The 19636-nt window shown below is 38.7% G+C and overlaps 1 long non-coding RNA gene across 2 annotated transcripts in view; it reads right to left on the reverse strand.

Moving 5' to 3' along the window:
- Positions 1–1305: 1305 nt before the first annotated feature.
- The window catches only part of LOC136839141 (uncharacterized), an 86825-nt gene continuing 68494 nt past the window's right edge, over positions 1306–19636 (reverse strand). Inside the window, exons 4-6 of one of the 2 annotated variants that reach the window (XR_010853217.1) lie at positions 11561–11704; positions 2042–2344; positions 1306–1861 (exon numbers count right to left, since the gene is read on the reverse strand). This is a non-coding gene — a long non-coding RNA (uncharacterized lncRNA). Of the gene's footprint in view, positions 1862–2041; positions 2345–11551; positions 11705–19636 lie in introns of both variants that reach the window. The other variant, XR_010853216.1, reaches the window with a different exon arrangement.

The following is a 19636-nucleotide window of genomic DNA, read 5'->3' on the forward strand; positions in this document are numbered from 1 at the left end:
ATTGTAGTTCATATGAACGGTGTTATAACGGATGGGTCAGTAATATGTAAATATTTAGTCGTGGAGAATGCCTCTAAACGGAAAGGATGTGAATGTGGTTTAAATGAACCGTGTAAATGTCTGTGATAGATATGGTAACTACGGCCTATCGGTAGGATGAAATTGTACACTATGCCGTAAATCTGATTAACTGATTTAGTTGGAAGTTAAAACCATATTGAGAGCATGCATGCAGACATAACTGGCTTGGGTTAAAGCACATTATCATATTTTGATTTTCCTCTTTCATTATAATTTTGATATGTATTACGGAAAGCTGGGAAAGCATTCAGTTGCTTGAGAGAAATGCTTAAAATTAAAGAGGCGAAAATCAGGCATGAACAGCAAGTGGAATGGTATAAGTTTTACAAGGCTTCCGTTTTTCTCTTTATTTCTTGAGTATTGCACCGTTGAAGAGATGGGGCTACCGCTTCCTTGGGTGCTGAGGCCCATTGTTATTTTTCAGATTCACGATTCTTCCCCTAAAAATTGTAGGGTTAGGAGAACTGCCGAGAGAGGATGAGCGTGAAAATCAAGGTCTGTGTGTTGTGAAAATAAAGTAAGTCGTAACAATTGAAGTAAATTAAAAGATGAATATGAAAATATAGAAGAAATGTTTGTATGGTGAGGGAGTAGCTGACTTGTGGGATGTTGCTAGAAATATAGTTAATGTAGAAGGGCCATTACGTTAGAGAAACCCATGAAAAAGAGTAGGGAAGATGCAAAAGTAACTTCTTTTAATTCATTTACCTTACACAAATTTCATGTACCGTGTCACACCCAGGCTCTGGAAGCTCATTGGTTCCAGCAACGGTTATTTGTTAGAAGGATTCAAAGACGAAACATGCTGCGTATTTATAATCTCTTTCGAACAATAATATGCATCACGCAATTCTTGGTATTTGAAGTATTCATACGGAATGTGTAGAAAACCAAAGGTGATATAGGTTTTGAATGGTAAGACATGCATTGAAAGTACACTGGTTTTCCTGAATGCACCTAACAAATGGAAAACATTTAACCGATGTTATAAGCTAGGTGGAAGAAGTGCGCGCTTGCACTCTCTCTCTCTCTCTCTCTCTCTCTCTCTCTCTCTCTCTCTCTCTCTCTCTCTCTCTTTCTCTCTCTCATATATATATATATATATATATTATGTGTGTGTGTGTCTCATGTAAATTTCAATACATATATATAAATTTATACATTATATAATTTGGTATATGTATATATATATATATATATTATATATATATATATATATATATATATATATATATATATATATATATACTTGTAATTTTAAGCTGTGCAGGTACATATCAAAAAAGAAATACACGAAGAATGTTGCTAATGATATAAAAAAGCGACCGACACTGAAGAGGGATGTTGAAGCTGGTCTGGGAAGTTATCGTTGTGGAGTGGTATTTTCTTCTTCGTCTTCAGTTTCGGAAGTCTTGTAAGGAGGGAGTTTTTTCCTTGGCGTGTTCTCCTTTTTTTGTTTCTTCGGCAGCAGCAGCAGCAGCAGGAACGGCATCAACCGTAGTGTGTTTGCCCCACAAGCCCTTATCAGTTCTCCGTCCAGTGCTAGACACCAACTGGACTGACGAAATGATAAGGAAACGTGAAAAAGGCTGTTCTTTGGGAACTGATGCCGCTGCTTTTGTTCTTATTCTTTCCTTTCCCCTTCATCTTTTTTCTGTCAGCTCGTCGGCTCGTAGTCTTTTTGGTACGTCCGTCTCGTTTACTTCTGTGGATACATATCATGCCTATTTTCTTTCGTTGTTGTAGGTAATAAACAAAATCATTGGATTTCGTTCCTCACCTGGAATGTTCATGAAAAAAAAAGAGAGAAAAAAAGGTTAAAACATACACAATTTTCGTCACTTTCTAGATATCACGTGATAATGGTATATCAAATGTCTACTAGCATTACTTATTAACTTGATTTGTTCCGGATTTTTTTTTAGAGTAGCTTTATATAGTATGCTTCGTGACTACTTACAATAATGATTACACACCAAAGCACAAACAGTATGTGTACATATTTGTGCCAAGGAAGAGGGAGAAAGAGCGATGTTTTCCATGTCTTCAGCTCCTCTTTTCGGGGGAATGGATTATTACTTAACTTCCTCCCTGCCGAGATGAAGTTGGCAGTTGCGCCCTGCAGCCGCCTCCTCCTCCTCCTCCAGCCTCCCTCCCCTCCCCTCCCCCCTTCCAGCCCTGCCCGAAGGTGGGTTGTTGGTGAGGGGTGGGTGGAAGGGGGAAGGGGAAAGATCCTGCTGCTACTCATTTGCGATCTAGTTTGCTGTAAAGATAAAAGAGGTTTTAGAAGGGATTAAGTCTAGCCAAGATATACACCGCGGCATTGCAGAAACCGGAATACCAAATTACACACTGTGTATGTGGAAAATATGGCGTAAGAAAAACTTGACCTGTTTTCCTTATTAGAGGGTTGGGATTTCTTTATTAACACAGTAACATTTTCAAAAGATAAATGTGGACGATATGAAATAAGGTGAGATTATTTATGTGAGAATGTATGTGAGGGGGAAATATTTAATATCATCTTTGCGATTGTTCTTTTTAGGAGAATTGGGTGCTTATGGCAGGAGGAAAATGCCAGTGGAAGGTGGATATTCAGTTAGGAATATGAAAACTTAATCCAATAGGTGCCGAATGGATGGAAAAGGGAAACTTTTTGTAAGGCTAAAATGATATCCTCTTCACGCGCTGGCAACTCCATGATAATAACCGGGCATAAATAGGTCTGTTATTACTTTCAGAGTCAGTGGATTCAGCACGTGAATTATGCCCCCTCAGCCACACTCCTCTTCTCTCTGTAGCCCAATATTGTTAATCCCTTGGACGCCTCATTGTAATATGAATCAGCAACAGCTGGTTCGATCCTGCCAACAATTTCCATTACACAAGTGTGATTTGCTTCTGTCACCTGACGCATGTTTATTCACACTTTATAATAAGAATGGTATTGAACAAACACACAGAGACCTCTGTTGCCCATTGTTTCGTTCTTGAATGTAAATGAGAGAGAGAGAGAGAGAGATGGAGAGAGAGAGAGAGAGAGGCAGAGAGAGAGAGAGAGCGAAGTAATACACTGAAAGTCACCCTATGAGAAGCATAAGTAAAATCTAGTCATAACCATGTCGTCGTATTTTTAATTCATATCTCATTTATTTCTTTCATATTAATGTCATTAATAGTGGATGTGCTGGAACAGGCCATACCGGGGAAAAATGTGGGAAATTTTGACTCTAAACTTTGACCCAGGATATAAGCTTCATTTTTGTTGATAATCCTCGGGATTAAGCTTGTTTATCCCGACGCTATGGTATTTTCATAAGCCAGTGTACTTAATTACGACTTTTATTTTGCACTTGCATCACATTTGTTTCATTACGAGCTAGATAGAGATTAGAAATAATTAAAACTGGTTGGGGGATTTGCATAAAGATGGGAAATGTGTTTCTTGCGGAAAATCTCGGTCTTGTTTTGGGTGTTTTTTTTTATATAGACAAACATCATAATTAGTGGTTGTAAGTCTTATGAAAAATTGTATCCAAAGTAAGAATATTTTTGGATGCTGCATGTATGAAATTGTGAAGGACATGTGTATATGTGATACGCTGACGTGAGTGCATGCAGCGGATTTTCTTGTCCACTGTAATCAAGTTAAATATTTAGTTTGATGGTAAGTTTTGTATAACACTTCAGAACTCACCAGTATGCTTCTCAGATGTTTTAAATAGCTCTCTCTCACTCTCTCTCTCTCTCTGTCTCTCTCTCTCTCTCTCTCTCTCTCTCTCTTTTACGAATTGGCGACTGCACTATCGCTTTCCAGAAAAGGGGGGGAGGGATTGCAAGAACTGTGAAGTTTTCCTTCGTTTTGAGATAAGCTTGCTGCGTCTTGCAGTGGACCGCTAACTGCTCCCCCTTTTCACGTGTCATAGTCTTCTTCTTACATGCATAATATGGCAGCGTTTGTTTGTGCACCGATGAATATTTCACCGAAATATCACCGTCGCCACTTCGTCTTTGACACGGCGACATCTACCCCTTCCCACGCGCCTGTGATATGTTGCAAAGCTTCTGCTAACCCACCCATCGTGGGCTGCTGAGGACGGACATGCCTCTCATGATCAATTATTTCTCCGTCTATTTGGCCACGAATGTCACATCTATATTTTAGGAGTCGAACTGCTGGTGGCTGTCCTTTGTCCGTCCGTCCGTCCATCTGGCCGGTCTCCGTCTACTCTTGCCAACCCGATATCAGGAAAAGAAAATGAAACCGACATCGCGAGACAGACAAGATCCTTTGACAGAAAAAAACTGCCAGGGTTTTTGCTTTCCTTTTGGCAGGTCTGCCAGTGTTCAGTATTTAAGTTATGTAGGAAACATGGGTGAAAAAATGGTGTCGGTTGATGCATAAGAAATTAAGTTGTGAAATACTGTAGATCTGACGCTTGCAGTTTTAGAGCGCAACTATGACAGGCACCGTGGGCCATAAGCCACACCCAGCTTTCATCAAGAGGAGCAGATTTTACTGTGACGGAATTGTCTCGTTGGGAGAGACTCGATTGATTGATCACACCTTGACTCCTCCTGTTACCCTTGCAGATGTGTGTGTATGTATGTATGTATGTAAAATATATATATATATATTATATATATATATATATATATATATATATATATATATATATATATATATATATATATATATATACTGTATATATATATATATATATAATATATATATATATATATATATATATATATATATATATATATATATATATATTTAATACACACATTTAAGTACACACACACACACACACACGCACACTTGTTCACAGAAACTTATGTGCATACATCAATTTGTTGGATATTAAAGCAGTGATATATCCGTACATCGCTTTTAAATAGAGGCCTAGTCATCACTGCTGGTTTTTTGTTTGCGTTGTTAACTTCGACGTATTTTTAAGACTTTTGTACATTGATGGTAGCTTTGCCCTTGTTTATGTTAAACACATGTTTTGCTCCTGCTCATTATTGTGGTTGATGGGCAGATCCTCAAATCTGTGGATGTGGCAGTGAAATGTAGCACTGAACGGGGAAAGAACCACTTAAAAGCTCACAGTTGGCTGCTTGATTCCGAGAGTGAACTTTTATTTTTTTTATTAAACTTTTAAACTCAAGTGTATAGGTAAATAAGTAAAACTCGTTCACCGAGCGACCATTCCAGCTATTGTTGCTTTGTGTTTGGTCGCAGAGCAAACAACGCTGGCTGAATTGATGGGATGGAGCAACTTCAATTTGTTTAAAGTCGTTGTGTGAGCTGTTGACCATTAGTGAAAAGAAACATCACCGAAATAATTACGAGTAGCTTGTTAGTTCGTATAAAAATAGATGGTGAAATAAACCGCTGGAAAGAAAATGACCGAAAGTTATATGGTTATCATTTTTTCCTGCCTCCATAAAAAGGGCTTGTATTATCCGGTGAATTAATGTTTTCCAGCATTGACATCGAAATCCTCGGTCGAGAGTATCTTCGGTGATACCATGTAACCTTAAAAAATTGATTTCTGGCCATTTTCATAAAACAATATTAACGAAGCCCCCTCCTGTCTCTGCTGCTGATGTCGCCGTCCGGATAGTTTCGTCATATTTCTGGACTTTTCACTCTGTGCGAGGGATATATCCTTGTAGGGGAGGACTGTATTAATATTTAACTAAAGCCTGATCGATAAACAAAGGGAAAGGCCGAAGATCACTGAATCAATATATATGGCAAGGGAATCGCCCGGAAGGGGGAGATATAGGGTCAAATATTCCGCGATTGAAAAGGGGAACCTTCCATATACCAATAGGAGATGAGAGAGAGAGAGAGAGAGAGAGGGGTAGTTGTTTTGGCGGTGGGGGATTAAAGGGGGCGGGAAGGTGAGAGAAAGCGGGTGAGGTAAGTAGAATATCGAATTGTAATATTAGTCAGAAGTACAAGTATTGAAAGTAAATGGTACTATATAAAAAAAAATGTGTAAATGTACAGTTCTTACCATTAACTTTAAGCATCGTTTCGTTTTTTGATCAGGAAATAATAGTAATGAAATTTTAACCGAAATGGATTCTACCAATGTATATGTTCCACCGATGTCATATTGCATATATGTTTCTCATTTAAATCCGTCGTATTTATCCTGTGAGTCACAGAAGTGACCACTGTAACTCTCTTTATGACTTAGCTTTTTGATGTACAAAAATGTCGAAAAATCCTTTTGAGTTCCCTCACTGCATGATTGCGTCTGGTTTTTTAGTTTTCTCTAAAAGGAAACTATTGAGATGGCTGTTTGTCTGTCCACCCTCAGATCTTAAAAACTACTGAGGCTAGAGGGCTGCAAATTGGTGTGCTGATCATCCACCCTCCCATCATCAAACATACCAAATTCCAGTGCTCTAGCGTTAGTAATTTTTATTTGATTTAAGGTTAAAGTTAGCTATGACCGTGCGTCTGGCACCGCTACAGGTGCCAACAACACAGCCACTACCGTCCGTGGCTGAAAGTTTCATGGGCCTTGGCTGAGAGTTTCGTACAGCATTTTACGCTGTACAGAAAACTCGGTTGCGCCGAAGAAACTTCGGCGCATTTTCTACTTGTTTAATTTGGCGCCTCGATGTTGCGGTGGCTAGCTTAATTGTTGCTCAGTATGGCATAGGTGTCAGTTCTTTTTTGTCCTCGTCATGTTTCACATGGGGGACAAATTTATATTTATTTTATATAATTTCCAACGAGGCTTTGAAAACTCAGATTTCCAGCCATTGCTACATTGTCGCTTCGTGCTACTGCAGTGATTATCGCCTGTGTACGGTAGTGATCATCATCATCATCATCATCATCATCATCATATCTTTCAGAAGTGTTAGGACGGACCCACAGTGACGTGAGGGCTTTAGTAGTAAACTACCTCTGAGTATCGCTTCCACTGTTGCTCATTGTACTTCGAGCATTGTCTAACCCATCAACTTTTCTAGGAATATGCACCGAGAAGCGCCTCGGATTACATCGTTACCCCTCGGATTACATCGTTACCCATTTTTATAGTGGTGAAAATAGTATAGAATATAATACCTTTTATAAAAAAAATTACTATAAGTGAACATTTGTAAAGAAAGGAGATATCCAGCGCATGCTTCATCCACAGTATCATGGAATGGTTGTTAAGGATCGCAGGACATTACGATTGGTTACATGTAGCGACCTTGAGGATTGTTTCATCGTAGAACTACTGTCACGTGGAACTCTCTCTCTCTCTCTCTCCGACAAAGAATGTGCCAATCCAACGGTAGGACAGAGGAGGACGCAGAGGGAGGCAGCTGTGGCAATAGATGTGTCCCTGGGTTTAATACTGCGCGCGGTAGCATAATTCGTGAGAGTTAATTTTCACGTTAGTCATGGTGATGGGGAGATTCCTCCCTCTTCCTCCTTTTCCTCCGATCCAATCTATTTGAGGCTGATGATGATCAGTGACGTGAGGGCTGCGTTCGCTGCTGAGATATGCTCTTGCCATGGGGTTAATGCTCGTCACCATCAACGCTCACGCATAGCACACATGATCAACCGAATGAATAAGGGACAGGAAATGTGTGTGTGTGTGTGTGTGTGTATACAACGCTGATTGTAGCGACACTAAGGTTTCCTCTCTCTCTCTCTCTCTCTCTCTCTCTCTCTCTCTCTCTCTCTCTCTCTCTCTCTCTCTCAGAGCGATGGGCACGTCTCTGGTTGAACGCTTACAATAGGGCATTGGAAGGGGGTAGGACGGGGTATGGTGAAGGGAAAGAGAGAGAGAGAGAGAGAGAGAGAGAGAGAGAGAGAGAGAGAGTCTTCTGGCAGCAGACAGAAACAAGAGTTAGAGGAGAAGGGGTGGGGAGGGTGAGAGAGAGAGAGAGAGAGAGAGAGAGAGAGAGAGAGAGAGGAGGATAATAAATCTCATACACACAAATACACAGCTGCTGAGACCCTCGTTTTCTCCTGCCTTGTCTGAGTAACTCAGACTTCAATTAATCCCCCCTCCCCCACCACCGCTCTTCCTGCATTTCCATACTAACACACAAAAATCCTCAATGGTCTCTTCCCCGCCTTCCTTGCTGAGGCCTTCTAATGAGTTTATATTGCCGCGATATTTAAACTATCGTTTTATTGTGTTTTATAATGCTGTACCCATCTTGTAAAAAATTGACGGTACAAAAGAGACGGCGAGTCACTGCCCAAGGGACGCAACGTACCGTCCCGTAACTTAGATCCAGGCACCCTTGTTCTGTTGTTGTTGTTGTTGATAGATTAAGATTATATGGGCTTTTAACATACGCAAAGCAAACCATAAGAAACACGTCATTCAGCATGCTTTTAGAGGGACCAGTAGTGAAAGAGGCAGACCCCATGTGAGTCTAATCGTAGTGTTTATTACCTATAAACTATCGTGGTTACACACACGGAAAATACTGTATGATACGCATTGCGAGGAGAACTTGCTACACAGTGCATTTTGTTAAAGGCTTTGCTAACGTAATGTCAGTGAAGATGGATGATAATTGAAGTTAAGTAAACCCCTTAATATAGGTAGGAAAATTTAAAAATTTTTTTATACGTTCATACTTTCCATAACAACCATATGGCCTGATTAGTGTTTTCAGATTTTTGCTGGAATAAAGTTGACTGCTACTTCTTAACACTGGATTACTTCGAACGAAATGCGAGAGTAGAACAAGTTGTGTGGATTACGAACGAAAAGTAAGCCTTCTACCAAACATCCAAAGTAGTCGAGGACGGAACAAAGACGAAAAACGAAAACTTGACGAAAAGAAAGCCAGTGTGCTTCTCTCACTATCAAAGGGATATAACTGATTTACAGTATATGACAGCACAATGTTATTCATGGATGAAGAATAAAGCAAATGTATTTGGCCTTGGAAAGAATTTAGATTGAAAAGCACTGCCGGACAACTTACGAAATAGAATTTTGTGGTTGTAGCACTAACTTCAGTGGGATAAATTACGATTAGGCGTGATACTTTTTTATTTAAAGGGAATGTTAAAGTTTCCTATATTACGGTTATTAAGTTGAAGTAGATGAGACATAGAGGCGTCTGGAGGCCGTATGAAACCTGAACGCTGTTTGGTATGTTTCTTTTCAGGCATCTATTTTTAATGTTGGACATGGGGTCTGGCTCTGAAGTAGTTAGTGTTTTCCAAAACTACTGAAAATTGTCTTATGTTTATGTCACTGTTATGTGTAAGTATGGATCTCGTTGTCAGAAAGTGTGCGATATTTATGTTGGAATGGCCGTGGCTTCCTCTCGTGCGGTGTGAAAACATGAATTTTCGTTCAATGAGAAGGTCAGGCTTGCATGTCGCAGGCACTATGAATTGTAAGGATTCTGCTCACTTAAAGGTTTTTGGATGCAAAGCATGGCTTGAATCTTTTCTGTGCCGTCATGCCGAAGGCTCCGTTAAAGTGATGAGAAAGTAAGTCTCTCAAACGAAAGCAGCGCATCAACTATCTCCTGTGATATACGACACAAAGAATTGTGAAAAAAACTTTTTTAAAGCGTTCTGAATTCTTTTTGTAGGATCTTCCTGTAAATATGAAGGAATACAGAAAGTGAATACTTGCCTTCAAGTATCCTAATTGTGTTTTAAGTGAATGAGAGTGCTGTAGATAATACAGACCAAGGAATTTTACATACGTAAATAATCAATACAAAAACACTTAATATTTATGTTCCAGTTTCAGCAGTCATTAACTTCTATTGATAATGGTTGAACGTATGACCATTTTTCATCAGCTAAGCCGAAACTCATCCAGTAGCTTCTTGGTTGCTTTTCTACGTCTACTTTGACGAAATGTGGATAATTATAGTTCCCCTTTAGTAATATTTGCTAGTGTTAATATGAAAGTATTTTTTTGCTGTGACTCGTTCGTGCTTTATGTATTTTAACTGTTTACTCTAAAACGTCTGTTATTGCAAAAATTAAGAGCACTCTTAATGTAAATGAAATCTGAACACCTTTTTCAAATATATCCTTTGGTATCTGTAGTATCACCTGTAATATATATTAAATGCCTTTGACAGTACATCTGCAGTAATATATATATGATTCTTTTCGTGAAATTTACAGCGGAAATATGATCCCAATTATATTTTGAAAATCTAATGAGTGTCCTGTGTATCCCCACTTCTGCCGTTAATGTTATAGTTATTATTTAATTTCAAAAGGGGAAAAGTGCTAGAGACTAAGAACGTTGGTTCTTTCCCTTGGGCGTTAGAGTCTCCCTGTCGCCTCTGGTTCTTTGTGTATTTCTCCTGTTCGCAGTTGTCGCATTAAGATTCCAGGTAGTCCTCGTTATTAGTTAACACATTTCCTTAGTTTTATGAGATTGAGGGAAAATGCTAACTACGCCACTTTATTCATCATGAAAAAATTCTATTATTGAAAATTGAGAGAAAATGAAGGTATAACATTAAACTTCTCATGGGACCAAGAAAATGCGGCATCCTTCTTAGATATATGGTATAAATTTTGACGTTTTGTGGGGAAATCTACTCGTATTTCTGAAATGACGAGCTTTCCACACACTTTAAGATTATCTGTTTATTCTAGAGTTATCATTGTTGCTTTGAAAGGTTAAGCACAGGTATTGCTGCGAACTTGATGTGTAAATGAAAGTGGATATATACGTTTGTCTGTGGAGATTCCCTGACTGAAAACCATATTTCAGTAGGGAAGTTTGTGAAGTCTTTTACCCGTTTCACACCTTTTCATTCACGTGCTTTAAAATGAATCCTTTACTTTATTAGAAGGTAAAACCTACAACGAACTGGTTTAGCCTGTCTTTTTTTGTCGTCTAACACTTGCCATCCAAGTCTCAGACTTTTCATGTAACCATCTCATCACACTGTCTCCAAATATCTCTTAATCTTAAAAGCCATCTTGTTAAACTGACTCCACGTATCTCGTGTTGTCATTTCATCCGAATTTTAGAGGCCATAAAAATAGATAGGAGAGTAGAGATTTTTCGTTTATAGTGAGCACGTATTCTGTTGAGTTTTGTTTTTGATGCAGCTGTAATGTGTAACAGAAGTATTTTATATTTTGTGTTTCAGTGGATATTTATGGTTGGTTTGTAAACAATATATCAAGGAGGATTAATTATTATTAAATAATAGTAGTATTAGTAGTCAGTGTCCATGAAGGCTTAATGTCACGGTGAGAGCCAGTGTCATTCACCTTGTAAATATTTTCCTAGTATTGAGACAACACCTTTGTCTTGAAACCTTTGAATATTGATGAAAAATTATATTAAACACTATTCTAAAATTCTTGCATAACAAGAACAGAAGTTATTGAGCACTGTCAATATAATGATGCAAGTTGGAGCTTTTTTCTTTTTTTTTATTCGTCGAGTTATATGAATGGCATTCAAGTTACATAGCCTACCTCACTGACCTGACGTGAAATTCCCTCGTCATTCGTCTCTCACGGTGAACAGCCCCATTCAGATGGATCTTTCGTTCAGCTGGCATTGTGCTGTCTGATTAGCCATAGCTTCAGGTGTTGGCCGGAGGGAGCGGGTTTTGCAGTGATATGCATCTGAAAGCAGAAAAAGATTTTGTGAGAACATCGTTGGCTGGGTTGTGGGTTTATGTTATAACTAAGAAATATTGGTATGAGTGCTAAGTATTCAATCGCATTTGATCCCTGACTTGAGGAGTGTTTGTACAGATTTGTTAAAGCAGGAAATATTTGGTTTCTTAATTTGATACATGAGAGTTAAAATCAAGTTGGAACCAGATTTTAAAGCTTAAGAATATATTTAAAGCAGAAGAGTAGCGACGGTAAATGAAATTATCTATCAAAAAAAGAGCATAAGACTTCCAAATGCACGTTCTTAATAGAATTCCGAGCCTTGTAACCATGAACGTTGTCTAATGAATTCTAATCCTTCGAAGCCAAAGCGCTAGCTAGCCAACCGCAGGTATAATCAGGAAACATTGTTTGCCCGGTAATTTAACATGACTTCCGAAATTATCAGTACAATTGTATGTTTCTCAGTAATCTGAATTCATAGCTTGAGTGCCCTTTCGTTGAATTTCATTTATTTAATGCATTACAACTAGAAGTCAGACTACTTACATATATATATATATATATATATATATATATATATATATATATATATATATATATATATATATATATATATATATATATATATATATATAATGTATGTATGTATGTATGTGTGTATATTTACTTTTTATTGTGCTCTCACTAGGATTGTCACTTGATTGTATGTAAGGTAGACTTGACGGACAGCAAATGTTAATTTGGTTTTTTTTTTGTTTTTAAGTAACTGCCGAATCGTTTCCAAGTGATCAGATTTTAAACACTCCCATGAAATAGGATGGAATTTCTACTTATGTGATTTAAACCAAGGGGAGAGATTACATGTAAGCCGTGTCTCTAGTTCGATCGCCTCTGTTATGTGGAGCTCATAAAAGGAGTGCACCAACTCTCAGGAATATCTTCGAGTGTCTTCATATAATCGAAATTTGGTTGTCACTGGCCGTTTGTATTTTCAGTTATAGAAGAAAAGATTGTTGTGTTATATTTGGCTGTTTAATTATAAGAACAAAACCCATCAAGCAAACCTTATGAGAGTAGCGAATTTAACTCGTTTTGATTAACTGTTTGATAATAGTTTCTGTTTCTTTCTGTACTGTTATTGCTGATTGTTGTGCCTCGACACTTACTTGAAATATAATATTTACTGATTTAACGTAAATGATGCGTGTCTACTTTGTGTGTAAATCAATAGAGTCGAAATGTGCATTTTAACATTTGATCCTCCTTCGTCTGGCATCCGTGCGGTTGAATATTTCAAGAGGCAATTCAGACTCCAAATCTTGGAAAAGCTGTTTAAGTTCTCCTGAACTTTGTATCAAAGGAATACGTTTTTCTACTTTAAAAGTTCACATGTTCCTTTTGGTATATCAAAACTTGCTTCTCTCCGTCTCGAGGAGGAAAAAAAAGTGTTCGGGATGAATTGGTTTCGAGTTAAAAAAAAAAAAAAGTGGAGTGAGATTATGATATTAATGAATGAAAAAATGTGCGTTGGGAGTAAATAGTATTTTACTTGGATTTTCCACAATTCTTGATGACAAAAGGTATAACCAGCTTGTGACCCCTGGGTTAATATTGTTGTTTTTGTAAAGAATGTATAGTGTAGTTGATAGTTGTCATGGGTGATTGATTAAAAGATCGTGGAGATTTTTAAGAACTGGTTGTGTTGCCTCAGAGGTTGCTCCACTTTTGTATGGTTGAGAGAGAGAGAGAGAGAGAGAGAGAGAGAGAGAGAGAGAGAGAAAGAGAGAGCTAATGATGGCGGTAATCGTGGAGGATTGTGTGATTTGAGACAAAGAAAAGAAGTTGAACGCAGAGGTTGAGGAATTTTAAACCGTTTGTAAAAGGGAAACTAAGCGAAATATAACGGGAGTACTAGAATAATTAGGAGGCAAGGGGTTATTCTTGAGTGAGAGCATGATCTTTCAAGGCTGAACGTGGTATAACATTGGTCATACAAGGCTGAAAGTGGTTTATTAATCAGGTTTAGGCAAGGAAAGAAGCTGGAGCGTACGGAAACTTGTACCGTACAAGTCTGTTAAGCCTTGAGCTGGTTTGTGTGTGAGCTGTGAAGGTATTGTCGAGCCACAGCTTTACGGAAGGGAAGTGCGATTGTTAAATGTGTTTGGCGAGGAAAGAAATATCTCTAGTGGTGTTTATAAAATGGGAAAAGGAAGGTTTTAAAACGAAGGGCCATTATTATCCGGAAAGCCCTCGGCTACAAGAAAAAGATGTAAACGGTGCAGTGTATTTAGGAAGGGTCGGATGGCTGCAGACGAATCCTTTTTGTTTTTTACGAACATGAAGAGACTGTGAGGCTCCGAGTGTTTTATTTTATTTTAATTTATATTTATTGAGTTTTGTTCCTGTTAATCAGTTATATCAACCCTGATTGATATTTTACTTCGTGTTTGCCGGCTGCTTCTTATATCAATTATAATTTCACTTGAGATGCTTGTACTTAGTGAGGTAGATTCTACTTGTTACTTCGAACGTAGATGTCTGAAGGAACCTTAATCAGTAAAGGATAAGAAAATATGACGAAAAATGAGAAAATCTTTTAAATTATGCTTATAATGACAAGATATTTTTCCTGAACATGAAGGAAGAATCGCCATAGCAAGTCGTTTATAAATCCTCCAAACATGTAAGCTTTCAGTGTTCAGTCGCAGTTTAATCACAGGAAGCAATTTGGAGAAGGTAAACCAGAACGCCGTTCAAATCGAAAAAGAAAGTGATTTCACCACCTGCGCATGTACAGGCAAGAAGAGAAAAAGAAAAATGGCCAGCGCTGTATGTAATATCTGTAGTGTGTGTCACGTTTGTCTTTTTGCCGGATCAGTTCTGAAATCAATTAGTTTGGACATGGCCCTCAGCGCCGGGTGTCAACAACACGTCGAACATGAAATTTGGGTTGACGGAGGATGTTTGTCTGTCTAAAAGGCGGCTTCACAACCCTCCCCTGCTGTGCTCCCATTGCCCCCTCTCTCTCTCTCTCTCTCTCTCTCTCTCTCTAAATGGGGTTGAAAGCTTCGCGCACCACCACTGGGATTTTGCGAGTATCGATAGGTTGTCCCGTTTAGAAATCGCAGGCAGCCCTCCTCTCCACCCTGTCCACTCCCCCTCCCCCAGTGTTGACGTGCAGTCGCTAGTTGTGACAAGATTGCAAGAGAAAGAGAGAGACACTGTACTCAAGTGATTTTTTTGTATTATTATTTTATATTTCTCAGTGGCAAAGATATGGCCAGAAAAGATCTGTTTAACAGAAAATTCAGAAACTCGATGCCATAGTTGTGTACGTGGTTTTATTTTTCCCCTATCATTTATGTCAAGGTAAAGCTATAAATCTGATTAAAATCATGCAGTCAGATGCAAAGAGCCTATTAATGTGATATCATGCAGAGTTATGTTATTCGAGAAATGTTCGAAGTTTTTCCCTAAATATATGAAACAAAAAGACTTACAAGACTAGAAGGCTTGTGCTTACCATGTATGCACATTATTCGTTGGATTATTCAGTTTCTTCACTTGTGTAAGAATATGTACGAACAGCACCCACGTTTTTTGGAGGAAATCCACTTAATTGACATTTGAGTGGTCATTAAACGTAATATCGCAAAAGCGTCACTTTTCTACTCTTTTTGTTGATGGAGTTTTTCTTTCTCTATCATGTATTTATGTTCACATATCGCGCATTTCTTTGTAGGTTTTACCGGCTAACACTGAAACTCTATCGCATCTCCTCGATCGCTCTGGTAAGCAGTGTTTTAACACGGACACGCTAAGGAAGGCACTTGGAACCTTTTGATGCTGTTTGGCGAGTGTCCGCATTAAGCGACATTTTCTTGATGAATGCTGCATCTTTCCAGCCCCGAATGGGGGAAATGCAGCTGCTGCCACCAGCCATGCACTTCCACGTCTGGGTGGACGAATCGTGGAGTCGACAAACCCCTCCCCCAACCCTCCTCTTCCACCTTAACAATAAATGAGGGGCCGAGGAAAGGAAAGGCATTCATCCCCCAAACATCCCCCAACTGCGGCAGAGGAAAATACGGATTGGTGGATGCTGGTGTGATCTACCCCTCCAACACCCTTCTCCTCCGCCTCCTCCTTCTCCTCCTACCTCTGTTTTCTCTTCTCTCTCCCATTCCCAATTCATTATCGGGTTTTCTGCTCCCCTCTTTTCTCCTTCCTAAGTTTGTTGCTTCCCAGCTTTCAATTATCGGCTCTTGTTCTGATTTTATGTTGTATGCCGTTCCTGTCTGTCTTGTAGCATGCTGTGTTCATATCTACAAGTACAGTGTTGTTATCGATACTGTTACTTATATTTATATTCATGGCCGTGACGAAAACTTTACTTCCTTCAAAAGTCCTCGCAGAGACTTTGTTTTAGTTTTTTTCGTCGTAATTCGCATTAAATAGACATTTTGGGTTATGCTAAATAAGCTTCATTTAATGGTATGGCTAAAGAGAAAAATATCCTGTAGTATCGTCGCGTGTTCAGATTTTTAGAGTGACATAGCACAAACAATAAACATATCCTGGAGACAGTGCATTATGAACCCAAATCTTGAGTGCTATTTACATTAAATGCCTATACGTTATACGGAACAGCTGCTCCAACTTTAGAGGAGGCTTATCCGGCTTTGCCTAAAGGTTCCCCTTATGTCTTTGGAAGTTCCTGACCGTTCACTCGATAGGGCGGAATCAAAAGCCTTTTGCTTTCGTAAAATATTACATGTTTTCTGAATTCTCTTCAACTTTGTCAAGTTCTCTCTCTCTCTCTCCTCTCTCTCTCTCTCTCTCTCTCTCTCTCTCTCTCTCTCTCTCTCTCTCGAATATAGTAGGCGTTGCTCTCGAGAGCGCACGGATAGCATCCATGTAACACATGTCATACCTTCTCATCTTACATGTATTGTGTTAACCTACTAAGCAAGAGGACCATCAAACGATGAACTATTTATCCTGGTTTATGGATGGATGGACTCTCAAATATTCATTGTATTGAGGAACTAAAATTGTGTTGTGGCTAGATATTTCATGTTCTGTGTGGTATCTTTTAGTATTCTGTAAATGAAAACTATTGAGCCGGCTTTGTCTGTCTGTCCGCACTTTTCTGTCCGCCCTCAGATCTTAAAACTACTGAGGCTAGAGGGCTGCAAATTGGTATGTTGATCATCCACCCTCCAATCATCAAACTTATCAAATCGCAGCCCTCTAGCCTCAGTAGTTTTTTATTTTTTAGTTTATTTAAGGTTAAAGTTAGCCTTAATCATTGCACTCTGGCAGCTGATATAGGATAGGCTACCACTGGGCCCCTAAGTTAAAGTTTCATGGGCTGCTGTTCGCCAGGATTATATCGAGACCACCGAAAGATAGATCTGTTTCTGTGGCCTTGGTTATACGCTGTAGCGGCTGTACAGAAAACTCGATTGCGCCGAAGAAACTTTGATGCATTATTTACTTGCTTTTTATTACAGGTATATTTATAATCTTATGAGATATGTATTTTACCAAATTTTAGGAACACCCAAATAATGCTAATGGTAGAAATATAAGCTGCATGCTACACACACATATACAGTAAATATATATTCTTTGGTAACATAGTTTCGCATATTTACTTCTCATTTAGATTAATTATTCCCAAGAATGTGCGTGAAATGAGTAGTCCCTTAATCTGTGAAAGTGTGTGCATGTGTATATCACAAATCATAACTTGATGTACCATTTCATGTGGATTTCGAAGACAGTAGAAATGTTGGGCCATCATAAAGTGCCAGGCAGTTTTGAGTGCTTTTATGAACTAATTTTGTGCGTGGGTTGTTTCTCTTGCATGCGTGGATGTTGTGTTGATCTCCGCAGTCACCGTTTTGAGTTTCAAATAGCACTTTGAAGGGAAATTGATTTTCATTGCTTGCTCCAAACATCCCCCTACTTTTTTTTTAACGGAAATAACTGAATTTGATGGTGGGAAGTCGTACTGGGATTTGTGACTTGAAGATTCAAGAGTTGCCATTCGTTTTGTAGTTTATCCCTCTTATTCCCACATTCCGTCGTAGTCTCTCTCTCTCTCTCTCTCTCTCATTATAAGTTTTTTACCCTATTTCTCTCTCCTCGTATGCGCAAATCTTTGTAGATAAATTCCTCTCTCTCTCTCTCTCTCTCTCTCTCTCTCTCTCTCTCAGATTGTATCTCTCTCTCTCTGACTGACCCATCATTACTCACAAGCGTGTACGTGTGCGTATATTTTTTGTGTGCTTTGCATACACACATGCACACGATTTCACCCGTTCGTGCCTCCATTCTGTCCTGCCCCTTCTCCCCTGTCCACGGTTTTCCGACACCTTGGCAGCTGTCACGCCACTATGAGGGTTAACAGTGGCGGCGATTCAATGTGGGAAATGAGCGATATAAACTGGGGTCATGTTGTTGGGGCATCGGAGTTTCTTTCACAAAGTTTCGTGATTCATTTTGCTTCGCCTTTCTTTTCTTTTTTTCAGTCGCATTTCCAATCTCAGCCCTTTCAGTGAAGACTAATTTTTATTTCAGGTGTGATTTTTTTTAAATGACTGTATAAGAAAACAGTGGGGTTTTAATTATCGTCTTCAATAGCATACCAGAAACGTTAAATCCATGCCACCAAAAGTCAGACTGTCTGTAGTTGTGGATTTGGCTTTCAGGGCATAAGTGGACGTCGGAGCTGTTTTCGTAACGGCTATATCTATCCAGTTGTTTTTCTTCTTTTGAATATTGTTCGTGAAACTATTAAAAATCACAAAAAAAGCCTAGGGACGTTTTTATTAACAAATTACTTTTCGCTGCTGTGAAATCTAGTACCAATTTGCCTGAGAGAGAGAGAGAGAGAGAGAGAGAGAGAGAGAGAGAGAGAGAGAGAGAGGGAGAGGAAAGCATGCGAAATTGATGGCAACAGATGCTACCCCTCAGTAAACAAATCCCGGTCGTCATACATATTCATAATGGGGATTTTTCTTTGCCTTGTAACACCTTGCCTACTGACTTTTAGCAATTCTCTTTCTCCTTTTGCCGTTCTTGAGAGCCTGTGCTCTCGCTGGTTGGGGCGTGCGCATGGAACAGCAGTTTCTTTAAAAATCGATGGAATATGGTTGACATTTGTTAAGTCTAGCTGAAACTAGGCAAGTATGATTTTAAGTATCTCATTGTGTTCGTTTCTTTTAATGGAAGGCCTTTGGGAGCGGGTAATCTAACGGCCTTTCTCTTGTCTAGTCCAGGGTAACAATAAGGAAACAATCTGGAAAATTACAGGAGTCAGGGGTCGTGGAGGAATGGAGACGAATTTCAAAGCTCGGCACGAAAGGAAAAAACTTCACTTCCAAGTAGCGATTTTTTTTTTTTATGAAGGCAGGATAACTTTATTCTTAGCAACTGGAATATTCCTGTAAATTTTTAATGCTTTCTCGTTTGGCGTGGTACTGGTATATTTTTTTTGTGGCCTAACACTAATATTAGATAGTAATCTGCACAACTTTAATATATAGGTAATCTTGCAAAATCAGATCGTAACACAATGTCGGTCTTGTTTAAAAGGAAGATGCATATGGCTTTTATTGTTTATTTTGTTTGAAGTATGAGTGGCACATTTGCAAGTCTGCGTGATTTGTGTCCTTGCAAAAGTAGTTCATAGTTCATCCTTTGTTTGAAACAAAAACTTTTAAACTTTTGTGTTCTGAATATACAGTATATATATATACATATATGTGTATATATGTATATATATACATGTATTATTTTCTGAAGGTAGGGAATTATAGTTTATCCTTTGTTTGAAAGAAAAGTTTTTGTTCTAATATATATATATATATATGTGTGTGTGTGTGTGTGTGTGTGTGTGTGTGTAAGTTTATCTTTGTACCACAT

This window comes from Macrobrachium rosenbergii, chromosome 1, assembly GCF_040412425.1.
Source record: "Macrobrachium rosenbergii isolate ZJJX-2024 chromosome 1, ASM4041242v1, whole genome shotgun sequence".
In the NCBI taxonomy this organism is placed as follows: domain Eukaryota; kingdom Metazoa; phylum Arthropoda; class Malacostraca; order Decapoda; family Palaemonidae; genus Macrobrachium; species Macrobrachium rosenbergii.